Source organism: Podarcis muralis, chromosome 2, assembly GCF_964188315.1.
Source record: "Podarcis muralis chromosome 2, rPodMur119.hap1.1, whole genome shotgun sequence".
NCBI lineage: Eukaryota > Metazoa > Chordata > Lepidosauria > Squamata > Lacertidae > Podarcis > Podarcis muralis.
This window is the reverse complement of record NC_135656.1, coordinates 76118837-76141941: the sequence shown is the minus strand read 5'-3', so window position 1 is coordinate 76141941 and position 23105 is coordinate 76118837. Positions and strand designations below refer to the sequence as shown.

Sequence of the window (23105 nt, the reverse complement as noted above, 5' to 3'; positions counted from 1 at the left end):
AGGAAAGGCATGAAGAGGGCGGAGAAGTTAGCTTGACACAGGCATGCCGCAGTCTCATATTGCTGGGGGGGGGGGAACCCTGGAGAAGGAACTTAGGCAGATGTGGGGAGGCAGGGTCTCAGCAATTGCATCATGGGGGCAAGACCTGCCGGACATGAGTTGCTGTGCTCACTAGGCCTGACACTCCTATGCAGATCCTGTTTTTGCCAGTAAAGTGTTCACTCCAATGTGTGTGGTGTTATGTACAGGCTCCTGTCAGTTTATTCCATTCCACTGCAATTTGTTTTACACAAGTCTACTTTCCCCCCATTTTTTTAATCCACTGAAGTGCAACTATGGCAAAAAGAATTTGTGGGAAGTAGCTGTGCCATGATGGGGGTTGAACAGGAAGGGAGAAGAAAACCTGACAGCACTAGTTATGGAATAATAATGGATAGTGGGCAAAGCAGAGATATGTGAATATATTACTTGTGTGAAATAAAGTGGGTACTATTAGAGGTAACACCGAGTTGAATGTAAGTAGTGTGACTATCAGATACTGTTTTCAAGTGTCTTGGGTTAAAAAAAAAACAACAGCACTGTGGTTGGCCCAGGCTTGAGTATAACCAAGGTCTTTACCATCCTAAAAACTGTAATTATATTAATGATTGCTAATTCTTGTGAAATGAGCCAAGAAGCCATGCATATTTTATAACTACACCTGCAGATTGCTTCCAGCTCTGGCACTGCATATTCTAATTTCTTGGTTCACAGCCTTATTCCCCAATGGTGTTGGAGCAGTTAATTTATTCAATAATTTATTAGCCTCAAAATATTTACAGCTATTAGATAATATGTGTAGTAGGTTCCTAAATAGTTTTTTATATATATAAATATATTTATGTATGCTATCCTAACATGAAGAACCCAGCGGATTTGAACAACTGGAAAGTTCCAATGAGGGGGTAATAATTCAGTGTAGTTTTTCAGTGCATGAAAACTGTTTGCGTGAAAATCCTGGTTTGCGTAGACCACTAATTGAATCAGGAGGCCAGTTGTTAAACACTGCTTGCTTCTAACCTATGTTTTTTTTCTCTCAGAGGCAGCAAACTGTCTGAGATTATAAAATCTACATTAGCACCTTATATCAATTATTCAATCTCATGCTCCACTGACGCCTATCCAGTGAGTGGGCAGGGATTTGTGCTTTCTGGGACTGTTTACTTATTTGCTGCAGGGATCCTTCCCACAGGTTTTGGCAATGTTTTATTAAAAAATAATGCTGTTGATTTGTGCTTTTTGCATGTTTGCTGTGGTGGGAAAACTGTGTGTTGCAAGAATGCCCTGGAAAAAGAGGAAGATCTCACACCACTTGAAGATTGGGGTGATATGCAACAATATTTTATTTTATTACATTTCATTTCTTTTATATGTTTTTAAGTTTTAAATATGATTTTGTTTTATTTCTACTCAATTGGGAGGAAGGGCAAGATATAAATAAATTTGATAAATAAAGTAAATTTTGCATCAAATTTTAATTGTCTAGAAAATTCGTTGCTAAAATAGCATTGCTTTGGTAAACTTTTCAAGAGAAGCACAAGCAAATGTAACTCAATATATTTTTAGTTTGTGTGTTTTAGAAGAATGTAAAAGTCACCCACTCTGGGCTTTCGAGGGTACAGCTTTTCAAAATCGTCAACATTATGAATTGTTCCATATTTATAAACAAAAGACTGGGAGTGTTTTACAAATTATATTTCAAAATTTTTGTTTCACTGTGATTTTTTTTTGATTTTTTTTTTGTAAAGGCACAGTTAAAGTTTCTCAAAAAGTTTATATTAAACAATGGCACATTCCTATTTCTGTTAGCACAATAACAAGTAATTTTTACATACCAAGCAGAGCTCTCTGTGTGTTTTAATTCCATGCCTGGATGTAATCCTCCATCCTGAGAGGAAACAAAGTGAAGGCTGCATGCTGGAATATAATTTGTTGTTTAACACTTGCCCAGAATGAATGTGCGTAAGCCTTATTTCATATAGTGATTCACATGTGTTAATCTTGTCCACTAGCATTGTAGTGGAGCAACTAATCATCTTAACTGAAATCCCTAGCTGAAAACATATTGAATTTGCTACGTGGACAGCTTTAGAACTACACATAAACCAGGTAAGAAGCAGAATAAAACACAAATCAAGCAGAAAGGAAAGGAAAAAGAGAGAGACCTAGTTATGGAAAATAATAAACCAAAGACAAGTCTCTCTTTCAGGCCTTGACTTGGTTATGGCGGTGGGGGGGCACATAGAGGATATGATGGAATTCCTCCTAATTATGGTCCTGCAAATTGGGATGAACCTTTACTGGCCAATATAGACACCTCAAAGGCAGTAAGCAAAAAAGGGGAAATGTTCCCACTTCATTTCTAAGAGCACTCTGCCTTTCTTCAAGCATTGATGTCATCACACAGTCCCCATCTGGGATTTGGGGAGAATTTTGTGGCGGTCCATTCCTTAGGACCCATTTCTTAATCCCAATCAGAGTTTAATTTTATTTATTTACTTTTTTAAAAAAAACCAAAAACCCTTTTCTTGCCCATCATCACAATTAATTCCACTGTGGTTTATATGGATTTAAAATGATACAAACAAAATTACAAATAAAAGAATGTGGCAGATAAATGATTTTTTAAAAATTTGAGCTTGACCTGACATCCATAATTTATTTTCCATAGAACGAAGAGGAGTGTACATGTATGAGCAGCCTTTCAATCAGTATCCAATTTCATTTAATTTGTTCATTCATTAATATATTTATTATCCACTTTTCATTACAGTAGCAATCCTGGAGCAGGTTACATAAAAAGTGAAAATACGACATATAAAATGGCAGGAATAAATATATCACAATTTGCAACCAGAAAAACTAAAATAATAACAGACAGGCACAGGCACTAATATCCAGGTATGTCTTAAGCTGGCACCTAAAAGTTATAAAACTGTCTTATTTCAAATGGGAGGAAGATTTACCACTGAGGTACCATGACCAAAATCCTCCATCAGGTTGCCGCAAAGTGTATCTTAGATTGCTGCAGTGCCTCTAGAAAGGCCTCCCCCGAAGATATTAATGTACAGGAATACTGTGCCCAGGAATACTATGTAGGATTTTATAGGTTAGCATAAAAACCTTGAATTTGACTTAATATCAAATCAGCAGCCAGCACAATCCTTTCAAAATCAGTGTTACATGCTCTTTATAAACTGCACCAAATGTCATAGTCATCATGTTTTTCACATGCTGAAGTTTCTGAACTAGCTCCAAGGCAGCACCACTTAACACGAATATTCAACTACAAAATCGGAGGTTATTGTTTTGTTTTAAATATATATATAGCATTTATTATATCCTGCATTTCTGCCAAATAGTGCTCTTGGTAACTAACAGGTATAAAATACAAATATAGTATTTAAAAAATGGCATCAAAAGAAAGAAAGCGAAACATCAATCGAAACAACCACTTAGAATCCCAGAGTAGGAGGACAGCATTTCCAAGTAGCTCTGAGGAGACTGCAGTTTGTTTGTTTGTTTGTTTGTTTGTTTGTTTGTTTGTTTGTTTGTTTGTTAGCTGTAGGTTGTATGTTAGAAATACTCTTTTCTATGGTACACAAAGACAGGAAAAAAATGTCCCTGTGTTGCCTTGAAACCCTGAAAAACCTGTGAAAATAAGGTGCTCTATTATTTCTTTATTATTTTAATACCACTGTTCAATCATATTCCCAGAAACTGTCAATGGTCAATAATGCCTCCTACAACTCTGTGAAAATATCAGACAATAACTAGTAGGTAGCATGTTTCAAATCAACTTACTGGCCTGGTCCATATGTAACCATATTGGCATGATAAACCATGGAACAAGCCACACACCTGCAATTTCCCTTATCATCCATCCCCTTTCCTTGCATGCCCAACTTGGGCAAAACTATCCTGCTTTCTCAAACCACAGTTTAGCAGGAGCAGAAGCTTCCAGTCTCTTCCCTACAACTACACCATACTACTGCTCGTCCATAGAAACTCTCAGAAAATAAAAGTGGGAATTGCCAATAAGAAAATGAAACTGTTTGTGATTTATTATACACTTTCAGCTACTTTTATATGTGCCCCTAGCAGCATATTTTTTTACATGATCATTCCTAAAGTTCTTCCCTTTTTGTGTACTTGATATATTTATGGCCTGATGCTACATGCTTTCATGAAAATGGCTACGCATTCTAAAAAAGAAAGGATAAGACTGAATCAAATTCACTTTTACCATGTTTCCATTTTAAGCTTTCCTTACCCACCCGACAATGATTACATTTTATGCACCACAAAATGCCAAGCAAACTGAACCTCTGAGCTATAAAAAATTGCTGCACTTTTTTTTCCTCTTAAAGATTTGTTGCCAACAACAACCAAGCATCACATGAATGAAAGTCTGAATATTTTGCTCATGTGATTCTGTTTCTATGCAGGCTAAACCTCTCTTTTCTATTTTGCATGACTCCACAAGCTTTCTTGAGATTTAAGAACTAATCCTATTTCACCAAAACATTTTTGTTTGCTTCAAATCCAAACGGAGGTTCTCCCCCTCCTTAAAAAAAAAAACTTCATCAGTTAGGAGTAGCTTTGAAATTCTTTCATTCAGATTTACATGAAGACTTTTCTCATACTAATATCCCAGTGTTTAAAAACCAGGCATGGTTTATTTGATAATCTTAAGCCTTTTAAATCAGACAATTCTTGGTATCTAATGAAGTTTGACTTTTCAGAAAATGTAGAGTGTGGTGTTAATGATTACTTTTTCTATAAAGGGAAACATTTTCATTTACTAAAGCTGTCTATATTCTATGTTTGGCAATTTAGCACTCTGTACGCATTCCTCTTCTTTAACGATTAAGGCTAAAATAGGCTTGTGCACACAGGTCACATCCGTGATAAAAACAAAAAACTTAGATTGCCACTTAACAAGAGGGAAATCCTTGGGTATGGATCTCCCTCTCCTGTTTCTTGCATATGCTATATATAGGTTAGAAATGTCTCTGACTTTGTTCACTCCATAAAGCTAAAAGATGCAGCACTTCATCTGGTAAAAAATTAAGAAGTATTTTACAATATATATATATAATTCTAAACACGAATGCTAAAATTACTTCAATTAGTCTTCGTGTTTATAAACAAACCTTCACTATTTAAAATATTGAACCTATTAACCAGAGGTTCAGTCTTGAATGTGTGTACATCATGACCCTCCAACATTCCTCAGATGAAAATAGGGACAATTCTCACTTCCCCCGACTGACCCTCCTCGACCATCTATTTTTTGTTCCCTTCTCCACCACATAACATTTCCATCACCATTACACCAACAGGGAACAGGGCACACACACTGCACCATCCTGAGAAAACCACTTAATCCCATTTCTATTTTCCTTTATTCTTTGATAGATTTACAAAAGGAATTTCAGGTTTTCCACTGATTGCTGTTTGCTCCAAATGAACTTTAAAGAGTTGCTTTTTCAGGGAAAGTGCTGGGGGGGGGGGGGAGGCGCTTGGACACCGAGCTTTAAAGCACAGGCCATGTCTGAACAGAGCAGAGCAAATGTAAGTGAACAACCCCTGTTATTCACTTTCCTTTCACCAGGTGGGCTGGTGGAAAAATTATTTGAGCTTATTAAAAGTATAAGTTTAGAATGTACTTGCTTCCACCTCATAATATATGAAGCTGATACAGTTAGCTTTATAATTGAATTTAGACACAGACACACACCCTATACACTAAGGGGTAGTGGTCAATCAGTTTAGGTATAGGCAGTGTAATGTGATTCTCAACATTAAAACCTGGAATATTGTGTTGAATGAGCCAAGTGATGCTGATGCATAATAAGCTACGTAACACCCTGTGCTGCAATCCAGTCTCAGACACCAACATATCAAGAGTGCAACCTATACTCTGCTTACATTAGTGCTTAGGGGTGAAATCCTATGCACATTTACATGTGCAAGTACACCACATTGTACACATCAAGACTGGCTTCTCCGTGAACATGCTCACGGTTGTGCTGAAAGGTTTTGCTTTAATGGCTTAAGAATTTTTAAATAAACTTTGGGTGGGAGTCACCTAACAAGCGCTGTCTTTGAACAATGGGACTCTCCCCCCCCCCCCGCCATTCCTTCCCCTATGTGCCCCCCCCAAAAAAAGACTATGGTGCAGACCAAACATTAGTCATAGCGCCAATATTGTTTCAGCCATATTGTTTATCAGGGTGAAAGTATTGCTTTTCAGAAACCACCCCTCTCATCACCCTTATTATGTATCTCTTTGTAGTTGTTCACAGCCATTGTTCCCCTCTCTATTTTTGATGAGCTGCTTTCTCCCTTCTCAGATGATCATAGCCAGTCAGGGAACACATAATGAATGTCATGATGTCACCATAATATGTACCATCCCTGAAGGCAAACAAAGCCAAGCAAGACCATAGTTGGCATTCTTGAGGGCAGACAAAGCCAATCAAGACAGACAACAATCATCATCACACTGCCCTCAACATGAATGAGTGAACACTTTTACCCACTCCTTTTGGCACAATTCCCTCCACTTCCAATGGCGAACAAAGTTGGTGCTTTTCACCAATGGTGGAGCTCAGTTTTAAATTTTCCTAGGTTCGCTTGATACATTATATGAACCGACATTACCTGTAATTAATACTAATGCAAAACTCATCTTTACAGAATTCCAAATACTGGCCCCTGGTGCAATTGACTCTTGCCTTATGAATATATAGCTTAACTAAACAGGACACGGGTAGCGCTGTGGGTTAAACCACAGAGCCTAGGGCTTGCCGATCAGAAGGTCGTGGTTCGAATCTGCACAACAGGGTGAGCTCCCATTGCTCGGTTCCTGCTCCTGCCCACCTAGCAGTTCGAAAGCACGTCAAAGTGCAAGTAGATAAATAGGTACTGCTCCGGTGGGAAGGTAAACGGCATTTCCATGCACTGCTCTGGTTTCGCCAGAAGCGGCTTAGTCATGCTGGCCACATGACCCTGAAAAACTGTCTGTGGACAAACATCAGCTCCCTCGGCCAGTAAACGAGATGAGCACGGCAACCCCAGAATCATTCGCGACTGGACTTAACTGTCAGGGGTCCTTTACCTGTACCTGTACCTGTACCTTTACCTTAAACAGGAATCAGATAAATAGGTACCGCTCCAGCGGGAAGGTAAACAGTGTTTCCGTGCGCTGCTCTGGTTTGGCAGAAGCGGCTTAGTCATGCTGCCCACATGAGCCGGAAGCTGTACACCGGCTACCTCGGCCAATAAAGCGAGATGAGTGCCACAACCCCAGAGTCGTCCGCGACTGGACCTAATAGTCAGGGGTCCCTTTACCTGTACCTTTACCTTAAACAGGAATCGGTTAATTGAAATGTGAAGAAAGGAGTGCACGAGCACAAAGCTTTTCGTCATAGAGTCAAACCATGGTTTCTTATGTCTGAACCAAGCCTATAATATATTGTGTTCTTATTTACCATTTCATTATCAAATAAAAAGAAGCATATTGCAAATTTTTAGATATATAAATAAAACATATACCTTCTTAGCTGGAGGGAGGGAAGGAAGGAAGGGGGAAAGAAAGAAAGAAAGAAAGAAAGAAAGAAAGAAAGAAAGAAAGAAAGAAAGAAAGAAAGAAAGAAAACCTTCCTTTGTGCCTCGGAGTAAGAGAGGATATTTTTCCTCCAAAAAGATATTCACTGGCTAGCTTTACATGAATTGCTGTGGGCTATATTTAAACCAAACAATTTGACCAGATCAGTTCAATTATATTCCAGAGAAAATTGTGCTGGAGATCTGATAAAGAGGACTGCTATTAACGGATGCAAAAATTAGCTTGTGTGTAAGAGCGTTTTCTAAAAGTCTTATTTTGGGACCTTAATTATACTCAGTAGCTCGCTCAAAAGCACAGCTATCTCCTGGTAACTAAAAGGTTCTAGGGGTTTCTCAACCACTGATTTTGCACATCAAAAATCCAGTTTCAAGCACACATAATTCTATTTTTCCCCCTCAAACTGAAGGATTATCTCCTTCATTCATGCCAACAGTATGAAAGGAGGCCATTTCACCAATATTCTGCCCCCAAACTTTAAAGTACTCCATATTGCAATGTGGCTTGAGTTGTGTAAAACAAAAATAAAGAGGGCACACATTTCTTTTAACAGTACCTGACAATGTTATACACATATTTGCAAAATATTATGCTGAGTTTTTCTGGCTAGCACTGTTAAATGGCTAAAAAATATTATTTTGCAGAAGATGGGGCCTTATTCAGGCTCAGCTTTGTCCCCAAACTGAGCTACTGCATTTTAGAGAAAACTGCTTTTTTATTTATCTGTATACTTCTACATTTATACAAATCATATACGGTATAATGGATGAGTTTGCATTGTCATCTGAAATGACAAAGGAACTCATGAAAAATTACCATCGATTAGAAACAAAGGTCTTCTATGTTGTGGAATGCCAGGGTGTTCATTTGACCTTGACAAAAACAAGTGAATATATTTTTTGTTATGCCATACCTCTGATATTGAAATTTGTTTATTGATAAGTATTGAGAATCCTGACACGATTGATTGATTGATTGATTGATTGATTGTTAAATTGTTTTTATTGCATTGGTTTACTGCTTTTACCTTTTTTAAAATAACTTTTTAATTCAAATAATTGAGAAAATAAAACGAGTAAATTGCAGTGAAAATAAAGAAAATAGCTAATTAGATTTTGGACGGCGAATGAATCATGCCCTATGTGAACAGAGAAGAAATTTTATTGACCATTATCACAGTCATATTTTAATCTAAGTACATTAAAATTGTAACATTTTAAGCATATCTATAAAATAAATTTAATCCAAATATCTATTCCATTTGAACATATTACTATAAACAAAATGGCAATTTAAATAAATGTTATCTAAGCATTTACTCTCGAGAGGTATTTTGTTTCCTGGCAAGAATTTAAAAGCCACTAAATGGTGTTTTGACACTTTCAAAATATAGAAGTATACATCTTCTGTATTTTAAAAATAAAAAGAACAGTGAGATTGGAGTCTAATCACTAGAACAGCAGAAGAAGAATGAACTTAGCATAACAAGCTGTCCTGATGCAGCTTGCATTGTGCAGACTCTAGTCAGAGCTAATCTTTTTACATTGCCAAAAGGCGGCAATGAAAAGGCCTCAGTCAGGGCTTGCCTGCTAACGGACTGAGTTGATTTCTGTCATCCGTCTCATCAAACCAACTCCATTCATTTCATAATTGAGGGTTGCTGTCAACAGAGTAACATGTCCAAACCATGCTATATTTCTGATACTGCTAAGGTATACACATGGTTTGGTAAACGTCTCATGCTGTGGTGCCTAAACAGATTTCTTTGAAAGAGATATGCACTTATGAAAATAGGAGGCACAATTCAGAAACAATTGACAAATTGCGCTGATTTGTTTAGACCCATTATGCCTTCTCCTTCTCTACTCCTAATTCTTAGCTACACTGGGAAGCACTCCAGCACTTTAGCTACTCAAGCTGTGCTTATATGGTGTAAAGCCTGAGGGTACTGCAACATATAGCCTCTCAGCAACAGCCCTTTGTATGAGATCTGAAGAGAAGAACTGACAAGGCATCTTAAGCATCAAAGAGCAGCCTAGTGTTATGTGGGGGGTGGGGGTGGGGTAGGCTGTATGCTTGAGCTCTGTTCTAATTCCTGGGATTCAATTCCTGGAATAGCCAGGCTAGTTTCCTGGTGAGGCATTGAGTCTCTAAGTATGGGCTATTAAGTTAACAAAGGCAGTGACTCTGTGCCAGATAACCAATGACAAACTCGCTGGTAGTTAGACAGACAAACATCAGAGTTGAGTTGTCTGAGCTAGAAGGCTGGGCAGCTGGCAGACAGATTTCTCCCAGATTTCTGCTGCAAACCAAAGCTGCAGCTATGGGGGAAAGAAAAACCCTTTGGGGTGCTGATGCTGTGAACCCCTCCATCGTAGGCTCATGTTACATATATGTGCAAATAAATCATATTTCAAAAAGATACCACCCTCTCCGCTGTCCCTCATTCAAACGGAAGCATGTGCCTAGAACCTCTGGAATCTCACACTGCTTGGAGATTAGAATGGTGTGCAACAATATACATACCACATATAAACATGGGGTGGGAGACAATTACAGCAGATTGTAAGATTATCTGTAACATATCCAGTAAAACTAACATTACTAGTAGAGTTCCCCTGTAGTTCTAATACCAATAAATGTTTCTGGAGGTGGTTAGGACAGTGGAGTAGGGGAGGGGGGATAGGGAGAGTTGCCCCAGGCCCAAAATTGTCAGGGGCGCAAAATTCTTTACACTCATCATGATACCATAACCACACATACTAAGATGACAAGCTGTTTTATTAATACGAGTTCCAAGCACCATGAAAAGAACCTTTGAGTTCCTGGTACGGGCAGGAAACTGAAACCAAGACAGACATCACTAGATCTATAAGGATTTCCTCATGCAAAAGGACCCATCAACATGATCATCTTAAAAGGGGCTTTTTCTAAGGGTCCTAGACAAATAAATTTGAGATCTGTCACCACCAGGTCTCCTGTTTCCTTTAACCATTGTCTAAAACTAAAACAAAAAAATGTGGATCTGTTTTGATTAAGATCATCTGCTGGGGGAGCAGGTATTTAACCCTTCCCCCACCATCACACACAAACTATTGGAACCAAGGAAAACCTCCATTTGGCCTGTTAGGAAAAGCTTACAGGTAAACATGCTTTACTGGTATGAGAGCTATAAGGGCAAGAGGCTACATATCAGTGGTAAGTATTTAAACTGTGGAGTACTTTACTGTTTAGCTAATCTCCACAGGCTTTCCATTGCCAGGTTTAAATATGGCTTTATCATCCTGCTGGGTGATGGAGCTGGTACTTTCTTTTTATTTGTGCATCATTTTACATTGCTACTGTAGTAGTGTGTCTCTCTCCATTTTCTGTTGTTAACATTTCTGCCTGGTTTTTTTAATTGCTTCTATTTTTGCCTTGGGAGGGAAATCATGGGGAGGGGGTTAGAGAATGCAATATAAAAGTAAAATAAATAATACACAAGTAGATAGAAAGATGGGTTCCCTAGCCTCTTTTAGCTTTGTTCCAAAATGTGGTTATCCTTTCATAAGTAAGTGGTTTTACAGGAAATGTGGCTATACATTCCTCCACATGCAACACTGATGGCAAAATGGAACAGACACAATTATTTGGATAATTGAACTGCCAGGGATGTACTATTTCTGAGTTAGAATTCAGAAATAAATTCAGCATCCACAGAGTAAGAATGCATTATCTAATGGTCCTTATTTCTGCTGTGAGTCAATAAAAGATTTGCCACTGTTGCTGAGGCTTTGCCAAGATTAAATTGGTTTTTGATTAAATGTGAGGCAATGACACTTAAAAATCAATTAAACCAGGCATTCCTAAATTTAGGGAAAGTTTTCCTGGAGAACATAGGAAGTAGTTCAGCAGTAGTAAGAATACAATATCTTCACAGCCCTACCTGGAGATGCCAGGAATTTTGCCTGAGACCTTTTGTATTCAAAGTAAGTGTTCTGCTACTGAGCTGTTGCTCTTCCCCACCATGTATGTATGTACCAAATCTATTATCTCACATCCTCCTTTTGTCTTTGCTTGACCCATCAAGCTATCCTGTAGCACCTCCCTCTAATACCTTCCATCTCCATCCATCTACAGAATACCTTCCTGTAACAAAACCTTTTCTTGTTAGCTTTAGTATTTGTACACCTAAAACCCAAATAAATGACAACTTATCTGATCATTAACAGTTTATTTACCTAAGCAAAACATACTAGAACAGGGCTCAAAAACCTCTAATGACCTTAAATTTTATTTTCTGAAGTAATATTGGGAAATGATTTATGTGAAACTTAAAAAGATGCTCAGGGTTTACATTCCCCCCCCCCCAAAAAAAATAAACCGAGAGGCCTTTCCACTAGGTATAATAAATGGTGACATTCGCCCCCAAATGCTATCTCTCTTCCTCTGTGCAACTACAGCACAAAGATGGAAAGAGAAAGAAATCCCAACAAAATAATAGTGGCAAAATAAGCTGATAGAGTACACACAGTTAGCTACGATGACGGCAAAGATAAGAAATCAAGATGAGACATGAATAAGGGAGGAATGGGAACACTTTGGAGAGTATCTAAAAAGGTATAATAGTAAAATAAATTATTTGATAGATAGACTTGTGAGCAGCAGTTTACAACAACTAAGATTTTATGTAGAATGAAACTGGGTGGAATAAACTGATATGCAGCCTAATAAAGATCAACTAGGATGTCATGGAGATATGGCCTGGGAATCTTGATATAGGAGATGATTAAAAGAAAATGTAAGACGTTTATATCCAACTCTGGAAAATGTGTGTGTGTGTGTGTGTGTGTGTGTGTGTAGTCTAAAGTACAGGATGCACCTTGATTTTTGCTATGTGAAAACCACATTTAGTGGCAATTTAATTTAACTATATTGCTTTTGATTTATTTCAAAGCTTGATAATCATCTTTCTATTAAATACTCTAGGTAACATGCAAGATTAAATACTCTAGGTGACATGCAAGACCAGTCTAAAAATCTAAACACTTTTTTTAAATGAAGGGAAAATACAATAAGGCCAGCAAATAGCAAAAGTTTACCCTCACAACCAGGACTCTTAAAATACTTGCAGAAATATTTTTATTTTCCATTTATTTTATTTTTATACCACTCTTCTTCCAATTAGGGAGCTCAGAACAGTGCACAATATAATTAGAATCATCAACACCAAAGAGGTCCCAACACCATCAAAAGCCATCTGAAAGTGAACAAGGTGATTTGGTGACTCTGTGGCAGCAGGAATGAAAAAGAACTGCTCTGGACATTTCCCTGCAATTCCTTATCTGTTTAGTGATTTCTATCCAAAACACTGCTTTGAACAAGTATCTTCTCACATTTGTTTGGTTGGGTTTTTGTTGTTTTTGTTGCAAATCATAGTGTGCAAGTCTTACTTGCAATACACATTTTACTGCTCACATTTTTCTGCTAACACGACTACTTAACAGCATAAGGAAGAATAACCAATGTAAAAGCTCTTCCACTTTGTACTGGTGGGCATTGCCATTCAAATGGTGTGCATGTGTCATGTCATGTGATCATTGATGCAGAGCAGAGCTTACCTGGGCACCCCTGTTTTATTGTAATACGGCCTTATATTCCCCTGGAACATAACGAATTTCAAAACAAAATCCTGCAGCAACAAAGCCAGAAAATTTCTGAAATATTGAACCAACTACTGTACAATTTTTTAAAAAAACATTAAATGTGAACATATTTTAATGGTGCTGTTTAAACCGAGAGCAAGTTCCATCACAAGAGTCAAGGGAGAACAGCAAAGGAACAGTCCTTCTCTGGAAATGCTTTATGATCATTTCAGCTTGGGAGCAATAAATGTTAACAGTGAACATTCAAGGGAAATATATGAGGTGAGCATTACAGGTTCAGGCAAAAATCAACAGGACACTATTTCTTTTACGGGAAATAAGCAACGCTGACAAATCCACTAACTTGGTGCCCTCAAAATAATTTTCTGCTATCTGCATCATTGGATTCATTTTTTTAAATACCTTTTGAGAACTCCATCAATGGAGAAAAACCAGAGATGGCAAAGCTGCGACCCTCCAGTTGCAATTGCACTCCAACTCGCATCAGCACCAGCCAGACTGGCAAAGGATCATGGATGATGAGAGCTGCAGTCAAACAGCAGAAAGAAAGCCACAGGTTCCCCATCCTTCTTTTTTACCCTCACATACAACCCTAATGATTAGAATGTTGCTCCATCAAGTTAGGGATGCTATATAAATGTGAAAGCAGGATTCTTTACTTATGCCTAGTTGGATAGTAAGTCGCATGCATAAACAGATCCTGCAGTGCAGATCACGTAAGGCTATATCCAACAAAATCTTCTGCTCATGCAAGGGTTTAAGCTTGGCCAATTGAACTTCCTTATTTTCTGAAGCCCCAAAAATCTGCTCCAGAGGGCTGGGGAAAACCCCAACACAGGAAGTATGTGGCAGGGATAAGACAGGGGTCCCACTGTGCATGTGAAAGTTCTTGTACAAACAGGACAACCCATTCACTCTCTAATTCAACAGCTTGGATTGCACAATCTTAAGAGTTTATTTTGCATTCAACTGCACTAACTAAGCAGCATCCTGTATTAAGGTACGAGAGCCCTAATACAAGAGCTAGCCACAATGCCATCAGAACTTGTATGCCAACCATTTCCCAGTGCTGCATAATTTATATTTAATACCAGTGGCAAAGCCAAAAAACCAACAACATTGTATTATTAACGCTCATTTTAGGAACAGTGCTATGTAGGGTTGAACATAGTTGATTAATGGGGAATTCACATGAAAGAAGCCATGGTTTGGAATTCTTGCAAAGTAGTCTAGAGTTCCTGCATGCTGCCACTATTATTCCAATGAAACAGTAGTGAAAATGAACTGCAGGAGCATAAGAATCTAGAAGGGGTGAAGCTTGGGAGTTTTTAATTTACATTTATCTTTATTATGACTGCCAACAATATCAGTAAAGGGGAGGAATACTATTTTTTGCAGCTGATGGTATATATAAAATGTAATTACATTACACTGTTGGAATGTATAGCAATTGTCCTATGTCATCTTCATCAAAGGATGGATGCAAGAGAGTTCAGAGGTGTTCCTAAGTCTGACTTCTGTCAGAAAAACTAGGCACCACCTCCAAGGCTGTATGCACCACTACCTCAGAACCCATTAGCAGAGACCTCACAGGCAGGGTGCCTGGACCCCACCCACCCATAACTTCCATCTCCATCTCATCAGACTTAATCAACTGGACAGGGAACTCGGGTTGCAAAACCTCAGACTACACTGCTATACTTTTAAGACTAAGATTCCTCAGAGAGGAGGCAGAGACTAAGATGAGGGAGAAGGGCAGATAACAGGGATGTAGGAGTTCAGTCTGGCTCTGTAACTTGTGAGCTGCCCTAGATTCTGTTGTTTTCCTCCCCATTTATATCTCACAACCTTTCATAGAAGGCCTCCCAAATTATGGGCTGGGCAGTATTTTTATCACTTGATGAACTGCAATTGCCTGCCTAGTTATATGCCAGGTGACCTCTTAAGGGTTCTGACCTGCTAAGACTGGTCACCCCAGTCTCTTGAAATGGGGCAGGCTAAAGCAGAAATGAATCAAGAAAATATTTGCAGCACTGTGGAGATGAGCACCCCAAACTCACTGAAGTATTGCTTCATGTGGCACGCCACACAACATAGATACAATGGCAAGGCTTGTTCTGCTTCTTATAATTTGAAATCCCAATATAAGGTTGTGGCAATGAAGCTTGCCGTATAAAAGCTAATATGACTTTAGAATGCGATGTAAATGATCCGTCTGCAGGCTTGGCCCCCTATCCATTCATTTTGTGTCCAAATATGTGCCATGCTGTTGCACTGTGCAGCTCTGGTACACTTTTTTAATGGTAGCTAATGTAGCTGACAGTAGTAGCAGAGTTAAGTGACACTGTGCCAGTCAACTGAAATATATATGCAACTGCACATATGATGCTTCACCAATGCAATGTCATTATGATATCTGAACATTTCTCAGCACTACAGAATAGAGTATTATCACTTATTGTTCATAACACCTTTAATGTGCAAAATGCTTTGCCATTTTTATTTTTCATCGAACTCTGTTGGGATTATGAGTTGGTGCTATAATTAAAAGGCATATGAATCATGCTGAGAATGAGATTCATCGCAAAATAACATCTTATTTGCAGTGGGTGAATTATGAATGTGAAATAGTCTTTGCCTTCAAATAACATATTAACATTCTGAATATCAGCTCCAGAAGAAACAACCATTTTATATCAATGCATAATAATATCAATCATAATTTCAAAGCTATGTGAATTAAATGGAAGTAAGCCTTTAAAGTTTTAATGAACAATGTTTTAATGGCCATTAAAGCACAATATACAAAAAAAGCCTTTTTATCATTAAGTTAGCAAAGATTCGATTCCAGTAAACACTTACAAAGCTACAGTCTCATTTGAAGGTATCTATGTTCAATATGGAGCCAACCTAAGTTCTAGTTCTTGCCAATACCAAGGGTTGTATTTAACATATCACTAACTCCGGGTCCCATCAGCACAAGGATTACTGCTAGCACAGCGAGACTTTCCTCCCTCTCATCCCCTTCCACATGTTCCCTAAATCTGTTCTTGGTATTCCCCCAAACCTCCACAGATGATTTTGGGAGAGTACAGGGGGAAGGAGCAGGAGGGCAACCTTATTACACAAGTGGTGATCCTTGTGCTTAACAGGAAAAGTGTGGTGAATACCAGCACAACTCTTGCATAAATTCAGAGAGGAAATGATTTAAAAACAAACAAACTTCAAAGTTCTCCTCTGATTAATTCCAGTGGCGAATATTCTCCAGTTTTCAGTTATTCCACACCATCATTTCCCACCTAAAGATTTCTGCAATCTAGTCGTCCAATCTTTTTAGGTAGCAGTCACCAGCAATCACATTTGAAAGAAATCTAACATGTAGCAGTAAGTTTTGGCAGTGTTTGACAGCTGGCCTACAGTCACAGTTAACATTTGTCAGTATCTAATGTGTAGTTGCCAAGATTTTACACTATCTGACATATGACATGCAGTAGCAATCAATATGTGAGAGTATATGATAGATGACTTGCAAAATAATTTAGTAAATTTTCCAAATGACATTTACTCATTGAACTAAGCAAAACAGGCAGATTTTGAACATTGGTGTCATTTTTCTTATTCTGAAATTCAGGAATTGAATGTTAATGCCAACTTACAAAATCTAAATTTCAAATTTTGAAAATTCACCATAATTTGAAATGGACAGATATTTGGTGACACTATAGATGGACCGGCTACCCATGCAATAGGATTTTCTACCATGTAAATGCTTGCTAACCTAAGATAAAGGTTAGGTGATTATTGTTATTTTTCTGCAATGCATTCTAAATGTTGGTAAAGTTTGGATGGTCTGTATTAGTTATCCATGAATAACAACACTGAAGATATTCCTCCAGGCTACAGAATTTCATGACTGGAAAGAAGAACATTTTAAGCAATCTTCCCTGCTTTTTCCCATTCTTTTCAAATTTCACAATATCATGTTTTGTGTATCTTTACACACACACACCGTTTGTGAGATATTCTGGTTTTATTACCTTTTATTTCTGTGTTAGCATATTTGGATACTAAATAACTAAATAACTGTGCACATGTAACAACTTCTGAGAGCACACCAGAACTTCCCCTTTCTCTCTTAGTCCACTACACAAACACACCCAAATGCAATTATCTCATTGGATACAACCCTATATTGTGATCTATGAAGTCCCATTAGTTATTCTGTTTTATAATAAGGACACGTAAATCAGTTATTAATCTTGATTTTAATATGTAATGGAATTTGCAGGGGAAAGGTTCTCTTCTTCCTCTTGTTGGAGTAGTGAGCACATGTGCATAGAAGAGGCACGACTGATTAAAAAGAAATAGCAACTTCCAGTTGTGCATAAGAAAGAAAACAGCCTATAAATATTGCATAAAGGAATTAAAATATGATACATACAACATTATCAGTAGACTTTTAAGACCATACTTCTATTAACAGCAAAACTTAAAGTAGTGACAAAATGTATGTAATACCTTTACATCATAGCAAGAGATGAACACAACTAGTCAGAAACAATAGAAACCACAAAATAGTTCAAAATTATTGTTGCCCGTACTGCTATACATAAATACAGTTAGGAAATGTGCACACTTCTCCATATATCTGAAGTTGTAAGTTGATTGTCTATGTTCAGCCCTTGTTTCAGCTCAGTGAAAGAGGGGCCAACTATCTCTAGACATCATTTGCTCCCTAGGCAGGATGGAGCAGGGAAGGGAGGGGACATAGCTCAGTAGTAGAGAATCTACTTTGCAAGTAGGTCACAGATTCAATTCCTGGCATCTCCAGGTAGGACTAGGAAAGACACTCCAGCTGAAATCCATGAGCTAGTTGAGATTCCTGCATTGCAGTGGGTTGGACGAGATGACCATCAGGGTCCTTTCCTTTCAACTCTACAATTCTATACAATTCTATGATCCTATGTAACTGTAGACAATACAGATGGACCATTGGTCTGACATAGTATAAGGCAGCTTCCTATGTCCCTGTCACCATCTTAAGCAGCCATCCTTCCTTCAAAAGGACTAGCCATTGTGTAGCTAGAGGGGAAAGGGAACTGGTATCCTTCTACACATAGATACCACATTCTTCCAATGGAGCCTAGAGAAGTTAGGCCAGGTTTGATATAAAAGTACACATTTCCACAGATTATTCTTGAATGAATACTATCCTTGAAAAATGAAGCTCAGGTAGTGTTAGTTCCAGCAATATATTTTACTAGAATTCAAAAATAATGGATAGCATAGATGTAGTCCTTTATAAACTGCATGTAAAGAGTAATTCATACAGGGCTTTAAAATAAAACTTAAAATAAAAGTATTGATATAGAATACAGTATATTTATATATTGAAAACAAAATACTGCATTAAGGAGGGGAATTCCCAAATGCAATCCACTCATTTCTCAAAATGAGAATATACATTATATGCATATAATGGATGGGAAAACAACAGTTCCAGTTCTGCAACTACTAATTAAAAAGTACGCTTTTATTACAATTTTTCTATACAAGGCAAGTATTATCACAGTTCTTTCCAAAGTGCAGTATCCATTAAAAAACATTCCTTTATTGACAGAGCAGTATTTTGAACATGGAGTCACAGAGAATAAGATGTGCCACTGGAAAAGGTGAGAAAATGTGTGGATTTCCAATTTGGCTACTGATTTCTCAATGCAAGACAATACTGTTCCATACAATTTGCTTACAAAACCATTCCCACATCCTCCAAGTAATTCAAATTAATTTTATCCTCACAACAGCCCTGTGAGGTAGATGAGAGAAAGAGAGAGGTCACTTGAAGAGTTTTCTGGCTGGATAGAGAGATTTGAAATGAACTCACCCTGGTCCACTGTACCACACTGAAAGGCAGTGCCAGGTTTACTTACTGCAGAAGTGAACTAAGCTGTAATGCAATACACTGTTTTGATGCCTCATTAGCCACTTTTACATTCTTCGTTTATTGCATAGAGTTGCACTGGGGAACAGAACATTATGTTTCCATGACAAAGTTTTACTTTGTTCTTGACCTTGCGAGCAAGAGATAGTCCCAGACTGCAATAACTGTGCGCTTGCTTCTCTTACTCCCATCGAAGAATGGCAGCCTGTAAAACTCTTAACGATTCTTTAAAAATATTTCTAAATTGTTTTGCTCTAATGCCGCTTGATCAGCTACTAAGGTTAAGCTCCTGAAATGCCTTTATTTGCCAGGCTCACAAATTGCCTTAAAGTAACAACAATCCATTCAAAAACCGGGCCGGGGAGATGTTGCCATCTGGAAATTCCCTTCCCTAGAAGAACCCTGCCATTATCAACCCAGTTGGTGTTTATAAAATTAAGGGCAGCCTTGAATTAGCTACAGCTCTCCTGGTGTATCCATCCAAAGGCATTTTCTCAAGGGGAATTGCATCCTTGCCCTTCCAGAGTTTCCACAGTGGAATATTGTTCCAGTCGCCCAATGACATGAAAGGTCCCTTACCATTTCTCCTTGTGCAACATGTTCTGAGGCGCTTGGCTTTTTCCTTTAAATACAGTACACACACACACACACACACACACACACACATTTGTTGCATAAATTTCACCACATCTCCCCACCTCCATCCCTAGACTTCAGAGGTTTCCACCCTTCAGTCCTATTCCTGCTTATTCAGAAGCAAGCCCCACTGGTTTCTGAGGACCCCCAGCCCCAGGTCAGCATCCTGAGGAGGACAGCCTGGGTCTCCCAGAGAGCAGCTTCCCAGCAGAGCTCGGGACGTGCTGGCTGCAGGCTGGTCCAGAGCGCCCTTTCCAGCCTCCTCTCCAGCCTCCCCGGACCAAGTCCAGAGTCCTTCCCCTGTGCCCTTCACTTGGCCGGGCCACCCCGCCAGAGTCGCACTGCGAATCCCGGCCCCGCCGCCTGAAAAGCCCACCTAGCAGCTCAAGGTCACCTTACGACAAAGCCCGGCAGGAGCACCTTTCGGGGGTTGGCGGGGGGGGGGGCGGGAAAAACCTGCGGCAAAAAGAAGGCGCCAGCCAGAAGCACCTGCAACAGGAGGATAGGAGGCTGGAGAAAGAGGTCCCGTTGGAGAACAACACACAAACATAACGAAAGCACACACACCATTAAAAGAAAGAAAGAAAAGAGTGCTTCGCAGCGTGACGAACAGACAGAGGCAGCGCGGGAAGTTCCCTTCGTCTTACCTGAGGTGGCGACTGAGGAGAGAAAGCGCGCCTCAGAAGTCAAGCCGCCGCCGCCGCTGGCGCTGACTAGCTGAGGCGGGAGGGCGCGCGGATGCTTGCTTGCTGCTGCAGCAGCAGCTGTTGCTAAGTCACCTCCGAGAGGATAAAAGGGAGCCGCTCTTTTCCTCACAGGCAGCGGCAGCGCGCGGGGATTCCACCAACCGCGCGCGCGGCGCTTTTGCTGCTGCTGCTGCTGCTCCAAGCTCTCCCCCTGCTGCCGCGCTCGTCTTCCTGCGCTCTGGCATTCCCTCCGCCAGTCTTGGGCTGTGTGGAAAAGCCGGGACAGAAGGAGGGAGGGAGGGCAGGCGGGGGAGGGGGAAAGGGAACCCTCGCGCTCTCCTCGGGGGAAACGCCGAGGCAGCCTCCTCCTCCTGTTGAGGCGGAAAGAGGCGCAGGTGGTTGGGGAAACAGAAGCAGCAAGCAAGCGGAGTTTAGCACCCCGCACCCAATCCTAAGGCTTCGAGGTAGCAACGAAGGTTCCTCTGAGCATGTACAGAGAGAGCGCTATCTCCTCATGTAACGTCGGCAGCACCTGTGACTGGGAGTAGTCGTCACAAGGTGGTGCTTTTAGGCAGCTCTCGGGGTACATATTAGGCCCTAGCATCCCTTTGCTCTAAACGTGGTGTTTGAAGCAAGACCTAGCAATATTGCATGTCCAGGAGAAATGTCACTACTATTTGGACGCAGTAAGGAAGGTCATACATTGCTGTAACATTATTCCTAAGACTTATTTAGGAGCAGGCATTTATCTTGATACAGAACCACAAGCATCTAGCCATGTAACTCAAGTCAGATAAAAGGGAAAAGCAAGATGAAGCCTCATGATACAGGATGCAGTGACCCCAAGTGCCATAACATCAGCCCAACTTAGCTACTTTCTCTATTAACTAGCAATGTGAGAACCAGTCAACTGAGAGTCGGTATGTTGTCGTGGTTACAGGGTCAACCCAGGACTGGGAAAACTCCAATTAAGATCTGCTATGACGTTCACTGGGTGACCTTGGTCTCTGCCTAACCTACATCACAGAACTGTTGTGTAGATAACATGGAGTGGAAGTGAGAGACAAGTATTGCTAGAGCTCAGCATAGGTAAAGGTAAAGGGATCCCTGACCATTAGGTCCAGTCGTGGCCAACTCTGGGGTTGCAGAGCTCATCTCGCTTTATTGGCCGAAGGAGCCGGCATACAGCTTCCGGGTCATGTGGCCAGCATGACTAAGCCGCTTCTGGCGAACCAGAGCAGCGCACAGAAACACCGTTTACCTTCTCGCCCGAGTGGTACCTATTTATCTATTTGCACTTTGACGTGCTTTCAAACTGCTAAGTTGGCAGGAGCAGGGACCAAGCAACGGGAGCTCACCCCGTCACGGGGATTCGAACCGCCGACCTGATCAGCAAGTCCTAGGCTCTGTGGTTTAACCCACAGCGCCACCCGCATCCCAGAGCTCAGCATAGGAGTCATTAAAATGTATCATTTTTTAAAATGTATTTGAGACCAAATTTTGTGACTGCTTGAAGACTCTGGCAGTTAAAAGCAGGAACAAATGTTCCACAAGTTAACAATGGTGAAAGTAGGCAGGAATATATTACTTATTAGTCACAGAAAAATACCACCAGACACTGCTAAATCACACTTGGCAGCTTAACATGTGCCAGATCTTCCCAATACAGTAACAAAGCTCCTAAACTTGCTTTCTGTTGCTTGGGTGCAGCAATAATAAAGAGTAGCTTGTGCAGAGTGTTTTACTCTCAGTGCTGTGTATTTTTCACCAATTAAGGATGGCGACTTCCATGACAGGAGGAAATATTTATAGACAGCTCCAGCACAATTCATCTTAAAAATTAAGCACTAAGAGAGTGGGTTGAATGGGCAGTGCCTGAGATATTTAAAGTATCTATGAATTTGATGCATTCTGTTATGTTAGCTCCATTATGATTATTATTTTTTTAGAAAATAAGAGAAGCAAAGGATTTTTGGTGTTTCATTTTGAATTCCAGTCGTACCATCAGCTTAGGGCTAAAGTACAAGTGATGTTAAATGTATATTTTGGAATTGTGTGTATCATTTTTAGAACAGCAGCCGTGGTGGTAAGGGGGCCACCCGGGATCTGTACCGCAGTGCATGGAGAGGATGAGTTTAACCCTTTTGCATGACCCACCCACACCGCGGTCCCAACAAAAAACACCACGACCCCCAAAACTTGCTTTTAGCTCCAGGAGGTAAGCCTCCATTCCAGGGCAGCTTCTGGGGGTACCATTTTGATTGGGATCATTGTGTGGTAGGAAAGAGCTAGCCCCCCTCCACGCAGATCATTTGCTAGCCTTGGTCCTGATCTTCCCTTTGTAAGTGCTCCCTCTAGTTAAAATAATTATACACAGGAACAAATTATGCATGTAATGCCAAACTACATTATGTGGCTAACAATATGTGTAGTTTGTCCATTAATCTGCTTGCTTTTTGTTAAAACCATCTTCTTCCCAAACAGAGATGTGAAATAAGAACGGTAATAAGCATCTTATGCTGAAA

The 23105-nt window shown here is 39.8% G+C and overlaps 1 protein-coding gene across 15 annotated transcripts in view; it reads right to left on the bottom strand.

Moving 5' to 3' along the window:
* The window catches only part of ATP2B2 (ATPase plasma membrane Ca2+ transporting 2), a 355474-nt gene extending 334685 nt beyond the window's left edge, over window positions 1-20789 (bottom strand). For 12 of the 15 annotated variants that reach the window (XR_013391957.1, XM_077924814.1, XM_077924817.1 and 9 more), the window contains exon 1: window positions 20542-20788. The gene's annotated coding sequence lies outside the window, so the exon portion shown is untranslated. Of the gene's footprint in view, window positions 1-20541 lie in introns of all 15 variants that reach the window. The other 3 variants (XM_077924827.1, XM_077924825.1, XM_077924823.1) reach the window with 2 other exon arrangements.
* Window positions 20790-23105: the final 2316 nt, after the last annotated feature.